Source organism: Procambarus clarkii, chromosome 16 (assembly GCF_040958095.1).
Source record: "Procambarus clarkii isolate CNS0578487 chromosome 16, FALCON_Pclarkii_2.0, whole genome shotgun sequence".
NCBI lineage: Eukaryota > Metazoa > Arthropoda > Malacostraca > Decapoda > Cambaridae > Procambarus > Procambarus clarkii.
In genome coordinates this window covers 29,353,080-29,367,358 of record NC_091165.1, presented here as the reverse complement: position 1 = coordinate 29,367,358, position 14,279 = coordinate 29,353,080, and positions in this window count along the sequence as shown.

The following is a 14,279-nucleotide window of genomic DNA, read 5'->3' as shown; positions in this document are numbered from 1 at the left end:
TTTATCAACAAGCTTAAAATGACCGCCTCAGTACAGCTCATAAATGTCACAATAGGTTCAGCTGTAGTAAGGCTCATAAAAGCCACTAGGCTCAAAATAACAGCTTAAATTTAGCTCATGCGTGACAATAGGTTCCATATGACAGCTTTAAAGAAATCTCGTGCACGTCAGTAGGTTAAAAAAAAAGTCTCACTCAGAAATACAAAAAAAATTTCAACACATTCTTTCTGAACGCAATTTATTGTTACAAAAGCACACAATGAAGTTTGCTAACAAATCAACTAATTCTTCACCCCCCCCCCTGATTTTGCAACAGGTTGTTGCAGACGCATGCAACACGTGTCAACCATCGCTGTTATCTTGGGGAGGTATAATCCAATGTTTGTTATTCTGATCTAGCTGGCTTCAATAATGGATATCCAGGTTTTTCAGTCGATTATTCAACAATTTTTCAAGTTCTATCAAACCTAACTCACCACTGGTACAAAACATATCATTGTTACTAGCGACAGAATTGAATTGACGGAGGCAATTGGTTTCTGACTGAATTTGAGAGAAAACAATATTAAAAACTTACTTTTAAAAATACACACATGGAACGAGGCTATAAAGACAGCATTAACCCAATGTTTAGAATCAGTAAAAAAAGCTACTTTAAACTAACCAATGGATCTACAACCTCTACTGGCTCTGACACTGCGCATTTCCCTTCTCAGAAAAGACAATACAATATTTTGGAACACATCGGCTACTTTCATTTCCTTCTGAATGCGGTTATCAGACAGAATCAATTATTAATGATTACTATTCTGTTGTCTGCTGTGTTTCAACCCATAAACGAATAGTTAAATGCAGTGTTAACACGCCTACGTTGTTTGAGTTTGATGCTCTGTTTATACAGCAACAATGTTCTGGTATGCTAACACGCCAGCAGCACTACACGGCTCTATAGAGTTCTGTCTGTTAACACAACTACATGGCTCCCGTCAGTGGCTCTGTTTGTTTACATAGTTTCTCAGCTCTGGTCTGTCCCACCAACTTAAGCTGAGTTTAAGACTTCTATATATCTCTAAATATTATATTAATCAAACATATCACTCTAATGTTTGATAAAAAACATTAATATAATTTAAGCCATATAGTTTCTTGCCAGGAATTTTCCAATCTATTTATCTATATCTGTCTATTTTATTATGAACCAGTATAGAATGGAGGCTGTCTTCTAGTAATGTATTGTTGTCTATTCTCACACTTTGTAAAATTAATGAAAATCTATGAAAAGGTTCCATACAGAAGGCTACAGAAACAAACCTGAGATGAAAACAGAAATAACTAATAGTGTGGTAGACTAGATAAGAAATTACTTATCCAATAGTAAACAATAGAGTAGTGATAAGAGTAGATAAATCAGAAATGCGGGAAGTATTCATCAAGAGTCAGTGTTAGGTATCTAGGTATCTTCTAGGTATCAAAAGAAGCAAGAGGGTCTGGAATCATTGCTGAAAATCAGAGGGAGAGGGAAGGGGTCTTCAAGGTGTTGAATCTCTTTTTGCTTGAATATATAAGTGAGCACACCTGTGACCCTTTGTTTTCAGTCCTTCAGGTACTCCTTTTCACAGTTCACTGTCTTTTACACATAATTCAAATTTACTGGGAAATGATGTACACAAGACGGAGAGAAAAGAGATGGAGAATGAGAACCACTTGAATAAAGATATCAAGATATTTTAAATCTAGAATCTGATTTACCACCATTAATGATAACGGAACACACAATCCCACAGGAAAGACTAACCCAAATTAGAGACAACAAAAGAAATAACCAATTAAAGAGGAATTTCATGCAATGTAGCACTCTGTAGATCCCATCCTAAAGTACTGAATCCCACCCTGCATAAGGCAGAGCCTCCAAGATTGTTGAATTATGTCTGCTGTAATGCAAAACAAACAAAAGAGAAAATGGAGAAAGTCAAGATCAACCGAAATATTCAGATGAGTTTTACTAACAGGCATCTCATGCAAATTTCAAGAAAGGTTGATCCGGTGCTGTCATGTACCCTTTGTAAACAAAATAATCTTATCAACAAAACGACAATTTTCTAATCCATTGTGGAGTTGCCTCGTCATAAAAGATTAAAAGTGCCTTATGGAATCTTGTCTCATAACCTGTTCCTTCCCTGGAAACACAAACCGAAACTGTCTCTATTTTCCGTTTGTTACAACTTGTAATAAAGTGGTTATATCTTGGCTTAACGTGTTTATGACGTATTAGAACGTTGTTACAACTTGCTATATTGATTGTTATAACTGGTTAGGAGGTGTTAAAACTTGTTCGAACGTTGTACCAACGTCGTAGTTTCGGTGTGTGTTTGGAGGGTTACGAACAGCTCCAATTTTGACATAGGTCAACCAGATACTCATATACGTCGCCAAAACTGCTTTAGAAGTCATCCACGTGGCTGAAAAAACGATCATCCACATAGCAGTAAAGGTCATCCACATGGCTGTGACTTCCACAGTTTCCATCCAGTGGATGAGAATGTAACTTTGATCCTTTAAGGCTCCATGAATGTTGCGTGACAAAAGGTCATTAACTATTAACAACATCACCCATAAAGCAATGGGACAAAATGAAATATGGATATTTTAACCTAATGGGCACAATGATTTGCCACCTGACAGTCACTGCTGCTGTTTGAAAGTTACGTATAAATTGCATGACATTTTTAGGTACGAAATATAACTCAGAATAGATCATATGAGTGCCTTTAACTTTAAGGTTTTACTTTAACTCCAGTGTTATTTTTTGGAGACCTAACCTACCATAACCTAACCTAACCAAACCGAACCTAATTTAACCCAACTTAACCTAATCTAACCTAACATAATATAATCTAACACAACTTAACCTAAGTAACATAACCTAACATTACCTAACCTAGCCAAAGTTTGGGTAGGGTCATTTACCAATCAACCTTTTTGATGCAAATAGGACGTTTCCTATTTAGTAAATTTTTCATTTATAAAAATCGTTGCAAAATGTATTGATCATTAAATACCTCTCACTTCTATAATTGCTTAATTCTATATATAATATTACAATGGTCTCAGGATGATCTAAAAAAAACATAAAATCCTATATAAATCAAAAGCTCCCAATTCTAGCTGAAATAGGTATGAACAATTCAATCAGAATTTGATTCACAATCGAACATTGCCTATAAATTAAAAAAAAAAAAAAACATTCCAATTCTGGGTTAATTTTTAAGCATTTATCGATTGCCATTTTCATTAATGAACAATCAAGTGATCAATATATTAATCAAACCCCTTTTTCAAATAGTTTTATACATAATTTTCAATTATCCGTATGTATAGTTTTTCAAGTATTTGTTGGTATAATTTTTAAGTACTTGTTTGCATAGTTTTCATGTATTAAAATTAGAAAATGTATATTTTTTGCTTTCAAAAGTTAAATATATTTTATATTTCCTGGACCTAAAATGCTGTTGCTGAGAGCGTTCAACTCTCCAGTGACCAACACTCCATCACAAAAATCTTTTTGAAGTTCAAAATATTTTTTTTTTCACTTTCACAACTTTTTCGAACGTTCGAATATTTAGTTTCATACTTTCCAGTACTCACTATATTACGTTATGAGCTTCGTGGTCATAAACTTTTGCAGATACTTATAGCTATATAACAAGGCTGAAAAATATATCTATGATCTAACTCTCACGACTTTAAGACGTGATTTGATAAGTCTTGTCAAGTCACGACTTTAAGACGTGACTTGATAAGTCTTGTCATTATTTCATAAGTCTTGGCTCTACTTTGGTGAGTCTAGTCAATACCTGGTAAGTCTTTTCACTAGTTGGTAAGTCTTTTCACTACTTGGTAAGTCTTTTCACTAGTTAGTAAGTCATTTCACTACTTGATAAGTCTTTTCACTACTTGATAAAGGTTCTGGATGGACTAAAGTGACGTTAAATCAGAATAACATCAGCCTTAGATAAACGTCAGATCAAAATACGATTAACAATACATCAACGTAAAATCAACATTAAACTAACATATATTCGAAAACTAAATTAACGTAAATTAGCATAGGATCAACGTTAAATTAACGTAAGTTAAATGTTTCAAATCACCGTAAAATCTCTGTTGATTTAACTGAACGCGATACACTTGGATACAGTGTCCGCTGGATAGTAGACGCCGTATAAAAACTAAATGCGTTTTAACACAACATCTCTACCAGTTAACCATTATGACCCATAAAAACGAGTCATGCCAACGCACTTGCCAATTAACGCTGTTTTATCGCAAACGATCATGCAAGGCGTTTTCTGCTAGTTTATAGCTAGTAAAAACTCTCTTTTCGTCGTATATTTAATTATAATCAAAATAGTTGTTTTTTGTTTAAATAAGTTTGATAGATAAACGTTCTTTAAAAGTCGTGTTGGTTTAATAATGCAACTTTGAACTGAAGTAATGTTTATTTTTGTTATATATATATATATATCTATATATATATATATATATATATATATATATATATATATAATATATATATATATATTCTAATTGTTATCCTTCAAGATTCAAATGTCAAGGGAATATTTCCCATGAATATATATAGATGGCAAACATGTAGCAAACGTTATCAAATGTATCATGGGTAGGGAGATTAATGGACGCATGTAGGACTCAATTCAACATCATGAAGGATGATAGCAGATGCCGACGACACTCTTTCTGAGTGTGTGTGTGTGTGTGTGAGTGTGTGTGTGTGTGTGTGTGTGTGTGTGTGTGTGTGTGAGTGTGTGTGTGTGTGTGTGAGTGTGTGTATTAACTGTATGCACACACCTGGTACACTTCGCGAGACACAAAAGATCCTGGGAGTTTATCTCCTCAACAGCCTCACTAAATCTCTCGCTATTTACTCCTTTTTTCCAGAACTTCTGTTTCTCATTTATTTGCAAGTGTTTAAAGGGTGTGTTGTCGTGAGAGAGAGAGAGAGAGAGAGAGAGAGAGAGAGAGAGAGAGAGAGAGAGAGAGAGAGAGAGAGAGAGAGAGAGAGAGAGAGAGAGAGAGAGAGAGAGAGAGAGAGAGAGAGAGAGAGAGAGACGGGGTAGGAGATACGACCTGCAACTCGCATGCGTTCTTGCAGGTCGGGTCGTCCACTAGTGGAGCTGCTATTCATCTACTATTCATCCAGCCCCTGACGTCATACATCCATCAAGCTCGTGTCATCCACTTATCCATCGCAAGTCATCCATCTGGAAACAAACGAGATCTAATCGTTCTGCCAACGCCATCTACTCACCCTGTCTACGTTATCTACTCATCCTGTCCTACGTCCATCTACTCGTCCAGTCTACGTCTTTCACGTACAAGGTTTACGACATTCCATTCCTCGCGTTTTTTTCATAAAATGCTAAACATTTATTATCTCGGGATAACGTCGGTTAAATTTATCCTAAATAATCCAACACACAAGGTTTGGTGTATCCATCGTCATGACGCGATGAACTCTGTTTTCGTCTCTAAATTCCCGCCATATTTTCTTCCTGTAATGACCTCATTAGAGGACAAAGTTTAGACGTGACCTCACGGATCGCAACTCTGAAATACCTGACAAAGAGTGTAGGTGTTTAGTTATAAAGCTCTGGCGACAACCCCCATTAGGTTAAGACCTCAGTCTTGAAAATCCAGAGAGTTTTCCTGATGGTAGTGTACTCACCAAGTTGCGGGGGTTGAGCTTTGGCTCTTTGGTCAAGCCTCTCAACTGTCAATCAACTGGTGTACAGATTCTGGAGTCTATTGGGGTGTATCAAATCTACATTTGAAATTGTGTATGGAGTTCGCTTCCACCCCCATTATTGCCTAACGTATTCTATTTACTAGTGTGTTTAGGTGTGTGTGTGTTTACACACACACACACACACACACACACACACACACACACACACACACACACACACACACACACACACACACACGTAACTGTACATCAGTTACATCACTCTAACAGACAACATCATTTACAGTGAGAGGATAAACAATGTAAGAGTGGAGAGAGGTGACAAGTGGAGTACCACAAGAGCCAGTTCTAAGGCCCATCCTCTTTCTAATATATATCATTGACCTGACAGAGGAAACTGTCTCCTTCATATCAATGTTTGCAGAGGATACAAAGCCAATGACACAACCAAACAACCACTACCTCCTCTCTCTCCCTTCTCTCTCAGACATCGTAACTCGTGTGTGTCTCCACACTATCTCTTAGAGATTCTCGTTCAAGCTTCCTCTTCCGCCATATTTCCCCGTTCCATAACTAATGTTATTGAGAGAGTTACCAGCAAATGAGCCGCACATGATAGCAGCTACACCAATTCTCTTTGTGCTTCCTCACTCAGGATATACGATGCTATTGCAGTCAGGAATAGACCTTAAGTTGTCGAAGGTGTGATCTGATTTCGGCCCTGAACTGCGTTGTATTTCGTGTGGTTTTTTTTAGGGGGGGTTTTCTTCTTCTTGATGATCTGATCTACAGTGAGCGATGTTGTCTTCAGGTTGATATAATCTTTATGCCAGTGTTGACCAGACCACACACTAGAAAATGAAGGGGGCGACGACGTTTCGGTCCGTCCTGGACCATTCTCTAGTCGTTTCAAGAACAATCGACTTGAGAATGGTCCAGGACTGACCGAAACGTCGTCGCCCCTTTACGTTCTAATGTGTGGATTGGTTAACATACTTCAGCCACGTTATTGTGACTCTTTTTGCCAGTGATAGTGAGAATCACATCAAGGTGATCTGGGTTTGCAGCTGTGTACACTTATAGTATGCACTGTGTACACTACACAGGTAGTGTCACTACTCCACACAGTGTCGTAAACATGGAGGCTTGTCTTCCCTGTCATATGGTGACTGTCACAGATCAGAAAAAACGCCGGAAAAGTATCTTCAGCGTCAACAACAAAAGTTATCTCATAACCTCCTTCAACGAGAAAGACGGTCGTTTCACTTCTCAAGAAACAGCGATTTAAATATAAGAAAACACTCTGAATATCTGATATGCAAATACTGTTTTGGATCTAATATTACAAGAGAAAATCGCATCAAGTATTATAGTGAAATAAAGTTTTTACGACAAAAATGCCCGAGTTTCTCATATATATATATATATATATATATATTATATTATATATATATATATATATATATATATATATATATATATATATATATATATATATATATATATATATATATATAATACCATAAACGTTATCCTTGGCTCTGAAGCTTACACAATAAAACATTTCAGTTAAATATTTTTTACCTTAAAAATTTAACATAAAACTATATCATACTCATAAATGCTTATTTGATTTTGTATTTGTTTTGTCCCTTTACTTGGCGATGCTGTGTATCCTATTTCTATATATTTTTTCCAAGATACGTGATTATTATATTATTTAATAAAAATGTTATAATATATACTTGATTATTTTGCTTTACATCTCGTTCCTTCTGAAAAACTGTATTTGTGAGGTGGAAGTGAGAAAACTTTCTATCAATAACGTTTACAACAGGATAAATAATAATGACTTAGGATGTAAACAAAAGAAATGAGCGTTGCAATGTTGCAGACACTGCACTAGACACAGAAGGCCCAGGAGACTGTGCCACAATCAGAAAGTTTTTCCAGTGCAATAGAACTGAAGGAAAGGTTAAAGGTGAACACTTGTCCCTAGAGGCCCCTCCTTAGGGCTGTCGTCGCAACAAACAGGTTCTCATGCAAGGGAATCGTGAGACCTGAGATGATTACCTAGGGACTTGAGAAATTCTCTCCCCCCCCCCACCTTTTATATTTTGGAGTCTTTAAGATGTCGTGAATAATTTTCATTTTTTTTTTTAGTTTACAGGCATGACGAGGTCTTTATAGACAATGTTTTCCTTATACCTGATGTGTCTGTTCACCTAGTTGTAAAATAGTTTCTTTTTTTACACAGGTGGATACAGAAACAGACGACTATTCTGTTTCCTGTTAGCAGTGTGAAAGCTTTTCCTTCTCGTTGCTAATGGTGATCCTTACCTGGTAAACAACCAATTCACAATTACTGCTGGGTGAACAGAGGTCGAGCAGTTACAGTTTGGCGCCATGGGACTCCTCGTCTGTGGCCCTTGACTCGAACCCCACACTCCTGCATGCCTCGCCCGTGCGACTTTGTTACCTCTATGCCACCAGAGACTGTCAAAATACTTGGATGTTCCTCGATTATTGTGGGAATTACATTACTGGGTTCGATTCCCGGTGGAGGCGGAGACAAATGGGCAAAATGTTTCTTTCACCCCCGATGCCCCTGTTACCTAGCAGTAAATAGGTACCTGGGAGTTAGACGGCTGCTACGGGCTGTTTGGTGGGAGGTGGGGGGTGTGTAACAAAATGAAGGCCTGGTCGAGGACCGGGCCGCTGGGACGCTAAGCCCCGAAATCATCTCAGGATAACCCTCAAAATCTCAAGATAGATAAAAATTTCAGCCAAAGAGGTGGACGATATTTTTTTTTTTACTTTTTCAGAGTCTTTTATTTATTTGGCCTACGGAAATTTCAGTATTTCTTTACTTCTTTCTTCTTAGCATTGACCGAGGGAAAATTATAGCGAAAGCAGCAGCCTGAGAGAGATAGAGAGACATAGACAGACAGACACAGACAGAGTGACATACACAGACAGACACAGACAGAGTGACACACACAGACAGACATGGGGAGCATCTTCTTCCAGCTTTGAGAAAAAAAAAACAGAGTGGTTGGTGAAATATTATTTTTATTCAGTTTTAATACTGTTATTCAGTTTTTTTTATTGTTATTTTATTAATTTATTATACATTTTCTCCAGGCTTTAATGTTGGTTCTAAACGCTATACATCTTTTAATTTGTTAAAGAGAGAGTTACAAAATATATTTTTTTGTTAACATTCAATTGCTTCTTATGCACAATCTTTTGAAAACCGCTTAATACACGAAAATAAAAATATGATAATGATAATAATATGAATATAATATGAAAAATAATGACTAATTATTTTCTACACAACTTGGACATGATACTTGCAATTAGTCATTTGGTTTGTTACTCTTTTTATATATTTAAATTTGGATATATTATCAAAGCGAATAGAAAATTTAATATATTTCCATTCCCTTGCGGTGGGAAGCAAATATTTGTAATATTCTCCATAACAATTAAAATGATTTCAGAAATCACTAAAATCTCTGGACGAAGGTGGTTGATGGGGGATGATGAAGCCCACCTCGACACGCACACCCCCATTACCCCCCCCTTCATCCATCCCTACCTCCACCAAACCCCCTATTTCCTCTCACCCCCCCCCCTTCATCCATCCCTACCTCCACCAAACCCCCTATTTCCTCTCACCCCCCCCCCTCCCCTTTCTCAACTAATAGGTCCTGTTTTTGTACGTAATGACCACCAATGTTACAAACTCAGTCTACTATGAAGAATAACGATTCGCAAATATCTCCGTTTTCCATGCATCGGACTCAAGAGGTTAAGGGGTTTGCTTGGTACGTTTCCGGTTAGGTTAGGTTAGGTTGGAATCGTTACGGAGAGGCGGATCAAGAGAACTGGTTTCACCACCAACCAGAATTACCTTAATTACCACACACACAAGCGTCCCTAAATACCAGGTGTGAAGGTAAGCCTTAGAAGGTATACTTTCTTTTGTTGGGAACTTTCTTTGTTGAGGGGACAGTGCCCCAGCTTCCGGATACTTCCCAGAGTCTTAAAGCCAAAGTTTATAAAGTCTTAAAGTCTATAACATATGCCTAAATCCTGTGAATCTTAAGTCTGACTAGGTGTCAAGCACAAGTCTGAAGTTACTGTATCTTAAAACTGATCTCAGTCTGATCTCAGTTACAGGAGAGAAATCTATCATTCATTTTGCCTCTCAAAATGAACTTGCTCAGACTTTCTAATTATTATTATTTTAGACAGCAATAAAAGTCTAAAAAAATTAATTTTACTAATCATTAATAATGGACACTGTTACTGTGTCTTTACAGCTTTCGTCTCTAACAATACGTTTACATTTTTTTTACGAAATCGATCAGTTTGTTATATAAGCGAAGTTTTAGTAAAAATTAAAACCCAATAATATTGACGTTTTCTATGTATGAATCTTGATAGGTAGGGTTGGGTTTCGAACGGTTTCGGTATGGCAAAACAGTTGCATATTTTACGGAGTGGCAAGTCGATGTGAACGATTTAGCTATAGATACATGTATTGTGAATCAATATAATATATAAATATGATCAGTATAACCTTTCAGGATAAGGGGTATAATTTCTTCAGATTGAACTTGATACATATAATTTACATTTCTTGAAATGGGTGTATAATTTTTTTTTATCCAAGGAAGAGTTAATTGCGTATTTAATTTCCCGCGTTGGTAATTAGTGCTCGATCCTCTGGTAATTGCAGACGATATTCAACATATCACTTACGCGAAAGCGTTTAGGGAGTATAAATGTTTGTTTTTACTGAAAGACGTGGTTTTGGGTCGAGTTGAAAGCTAAACAATACATCGGGGCTCAGAGCCCTGGAGGCGAAACACAAATTACGTGATCGACAAAGCCTAAATTGGATTTTTTTTGGGGGGAAAAGGCCGGTGAAATTAGCTGGTTCTGTTTTTCTAACTTTTGGTGTTGTGTGTGTTGTGTGTGTGTGTGTGTGTGTGTGTGTGTGTGTGTGTGTGTGTGTGTGTGTGTGGTGTGTGTGTGTGTGTGTGTGTGTGTGTGTGTGTGTGAGAGTGTACTCACCTAATTGTACTCACCTAATTGTGCTTGCGGGGGTTGAGCTTTGGCTCTTTGGTCCCGCCTCTCAACCGTCAATCAACTGGTGTACAGATTCCTGAGCCTACTGGGCTCTATCATATCTACATTTGAAACTGTGTTTTTTAGTCAGTGTGTGTGTGTGTGTGTGTGTGTGTGTGTGTGTGTGTGTGTGTGTGTGTGTGTGTGTGTGTGTGTGTGTGTGTGTGTGTGTGTGTGTGGAGGCTCTGGTGTTAATATACGAGAAATACCTCCCATATCTACAAGTCATCATCCTAGCTCACTCCCATGGCAGTATTACGATAACGAGTGCCTATACTGTAGCTGGGAGCTCTCAGCTCCCACAGTGAGACCCCCCCCCACATTCTGGCTCACCCACAGTGTGGTTCGCCCCTGCTGCATCTCCCACAGGGAGGCTCCACTGCCATACTGCTTCTCCCACAGCAATGCTCCGCTATCCTTCTGTTTCTCCCACAGCAATGCTCCGCTATCCTTCTGTTTCTCCCACAGCAACCTTGCTCGTCTCCTTGTATCAAGGATGTATCCACAATTTTTTGTAATTTGAATTGTCAAGGGAAAGGGCCAAGCCATTACGACTATATAGCACTGAGAAGGGGTCAGGATAAGGATTTGAGATGGGACGGCGGGAAGGAATGGTGCCCAACCACTTGGACGGTCGGGGATTGAACGCCGACCTGTATGACGCGAGACCGTCGCTCTACCGTCCACCCCAAGTGGTTGATATATATTTTTTTTTTAGAAAACCAAGATCTGTCCAAGAAAATATTTTGTCCAAGAGAATATTTAATGATTCTCGGCCATTCAGAGTAAATTACGATAAACTGTGAGAAAACGTATTGCAAAATAATTAGTTTCACATATTTGAACACTTTCTCGCTCCACCGAGACGGGAAGTGGAGGTTCGAACAGCAAATTACGAACGCCGTTCCCAAAACAAATCTGTAAATAGCTTTTTTATCGTTTTCAAGTGAAGACATAACGGGTTGGCTGAGGTCGTTACCATTTCTCGCATTATTATTGGTGGTACCTGTGTACCTCACAGGTAAGAAATACCGCCATTGGCCAGGCGCAGAACTGTGGAGTGGTGGTAGTGGTAGTGGTGGTGGTGGTGGTGGTGGTGTAGTGTAGGCGTACCACGCATAAAGCAGGTGAGTAGTGGTAGTGGTGGTTGTGGTAGTGGTGGTAGTATAGGCGTACCACACATAGAGCAGGTGAGTGGTGGTGGTAGTGGTGGTAGTGGTGGTGGTAGTGGTGGTAGTGGTGGTGGTGTTGGCTTACCTCATAAAACATCTGTTTGGTGAATGTTTGTGGAACATTTTAGTGAAGCTGGAGTGTCACACAAAATAATGAATGTGTTGGTGAGTGTTTTACCTGGTTTACTCTACATAATGCAACACTTATGTAGTGTTGTTGGTGTGTGTGTTTTTCTTTTCTCTCAAAATAAAGCGGCAGGTTTATGTAATGTTTGGACTTGTGTCTGTCCATATAAACGTTGCTCAAATAATCGTTAATCATACCGAGTTTACCTATTAAGTATGATAATAATACCAAAAATCTTTACACTTAATTAACACTAGATTACACTTACAATTTTCTCATATAATGCTTCGCTAACTTCCAATTTTTATAATATATCACAGTTAATGCTTCATCCTCATAATATAAGTAAAAATCTTACAAAAACACCCAAAACACCAACCAAACCAAGGGCTAACAATACAATAAAATATAACTATAAAATATATTAATATTAAAAAAAATACAGTATGAAAAAAAATTGATCATGTTGGGGCTATTTCCAGCAAAATATTATAACCCACACTATTACATGTCAACGATAAATGACAACCATTAATCACCCAATCCCCTCACGTCTTCCTCGACCATTGAGGCATGAGAGGCCACTCCCCCCCCCCTCACCTGTGAGACGTAGAATCCAATCTCCTGCTTAGATTTGTAACTATATGGAACATCGTACATATATCGACGTAATGGACAACTAGATATAGTAGAATTTAGGATTATTCCCTTTCACCGGAAAAAAACTCTATTTGAAAGCCAAACTTAAATATTCTTAGACCTAGTATAGCACATATATGTACTATGTTAGCCTTCAGATTAGGTATATTAGGCCTAGGATGGTTAGGTTAGGGTTTTATATAGCAGCATATATATACGTAACTTTTTCCGGTTCAACCAATTACAAAAGTACCAAATTTCGTCGTTACTATAAGTACTATTTTAACAGGAGGAGGGACTGGAGCCCTGATACCCCCCATCCTCTTATTAGCTAGACATGACAGCCTCCACTCCCCTTACTAGTTAGACATGACAGCCTCCACTCCCCTTACTAGCTAGACATGACAGCCTCCACTCCCCTTACTAGTTAGACATGACAGCCTCCACTCCCCTTACTAGTTAGACATGACAGCCTCCACTCCCCTTACTAGTTAGACATGACAGCCTCCACTCCCCTTACTAGCTAGACATGACAGCCTCCACTCCCCTTACTAGTTAGACATGACAGCCTCCACTCCCCTTACTAGTTAGACATGACAGCCTCCACTCCCCTTACTAGTTAGACATGACAGCCTCCACTCCCCTTACTAGCTAGACATGACAGCCTCCACTCCCCTTACTAGTTAGACATGACAGCCGCCACCCCCCACCACCTCTAGTTAGACATGACAGCCGCCACCCCCCACCACCTCTAGTTAGACATGACAACCTCCACCCCCCCCCCCTCCACCTCTGCCACCGAGACAAAAGTCAATATAATACATAACATTTACGACATCAGATCATTTATTTATTTATATAAATTTTAAACAGGTCATTACTCTTTGTTGTCATCCAGTTGCGATTGCTTTTGTCATCTACGATTAAGCAGCAATTTTTACAATTTTACAATTTTTTTTACAATTTCCTTTTACAATTTTTGTTATTGCGTAAATGTCTGTATCTTTTACATGATGATTATTTATTAAAATAAATCAGGTAACACATACCTCTTGTTTGAGAGATAATTCCTTCATCCCTTTTTGCTCTCTTGTTAATTGTGAGTCTTCCTGGTATTTATGTAGTAGCCTTTTGTGGAGAACAGTTATAATACTTTTCTGGTAGCTAGAAACATGCAGTTACTCAATCCTTCTGGTAGCCTAGCAAGATGCAGCTACCCCCATGCTGTTGGTAGCCCGGGGCCCTTTAGGACTATCACCCCAGAGCGCTGTCTACTCAGCCCTCAGGTCCATAATATGTGCAATTAAGTAATTACCTAAGTGTAGTTACAGGATGAGAGCTACGCTCGTGGTGTCCCGTCTGCCCTATGTATATACCTTACCATGTGTATGTACACACACATGGTAGGGTATATACATAGTATATACCCTAC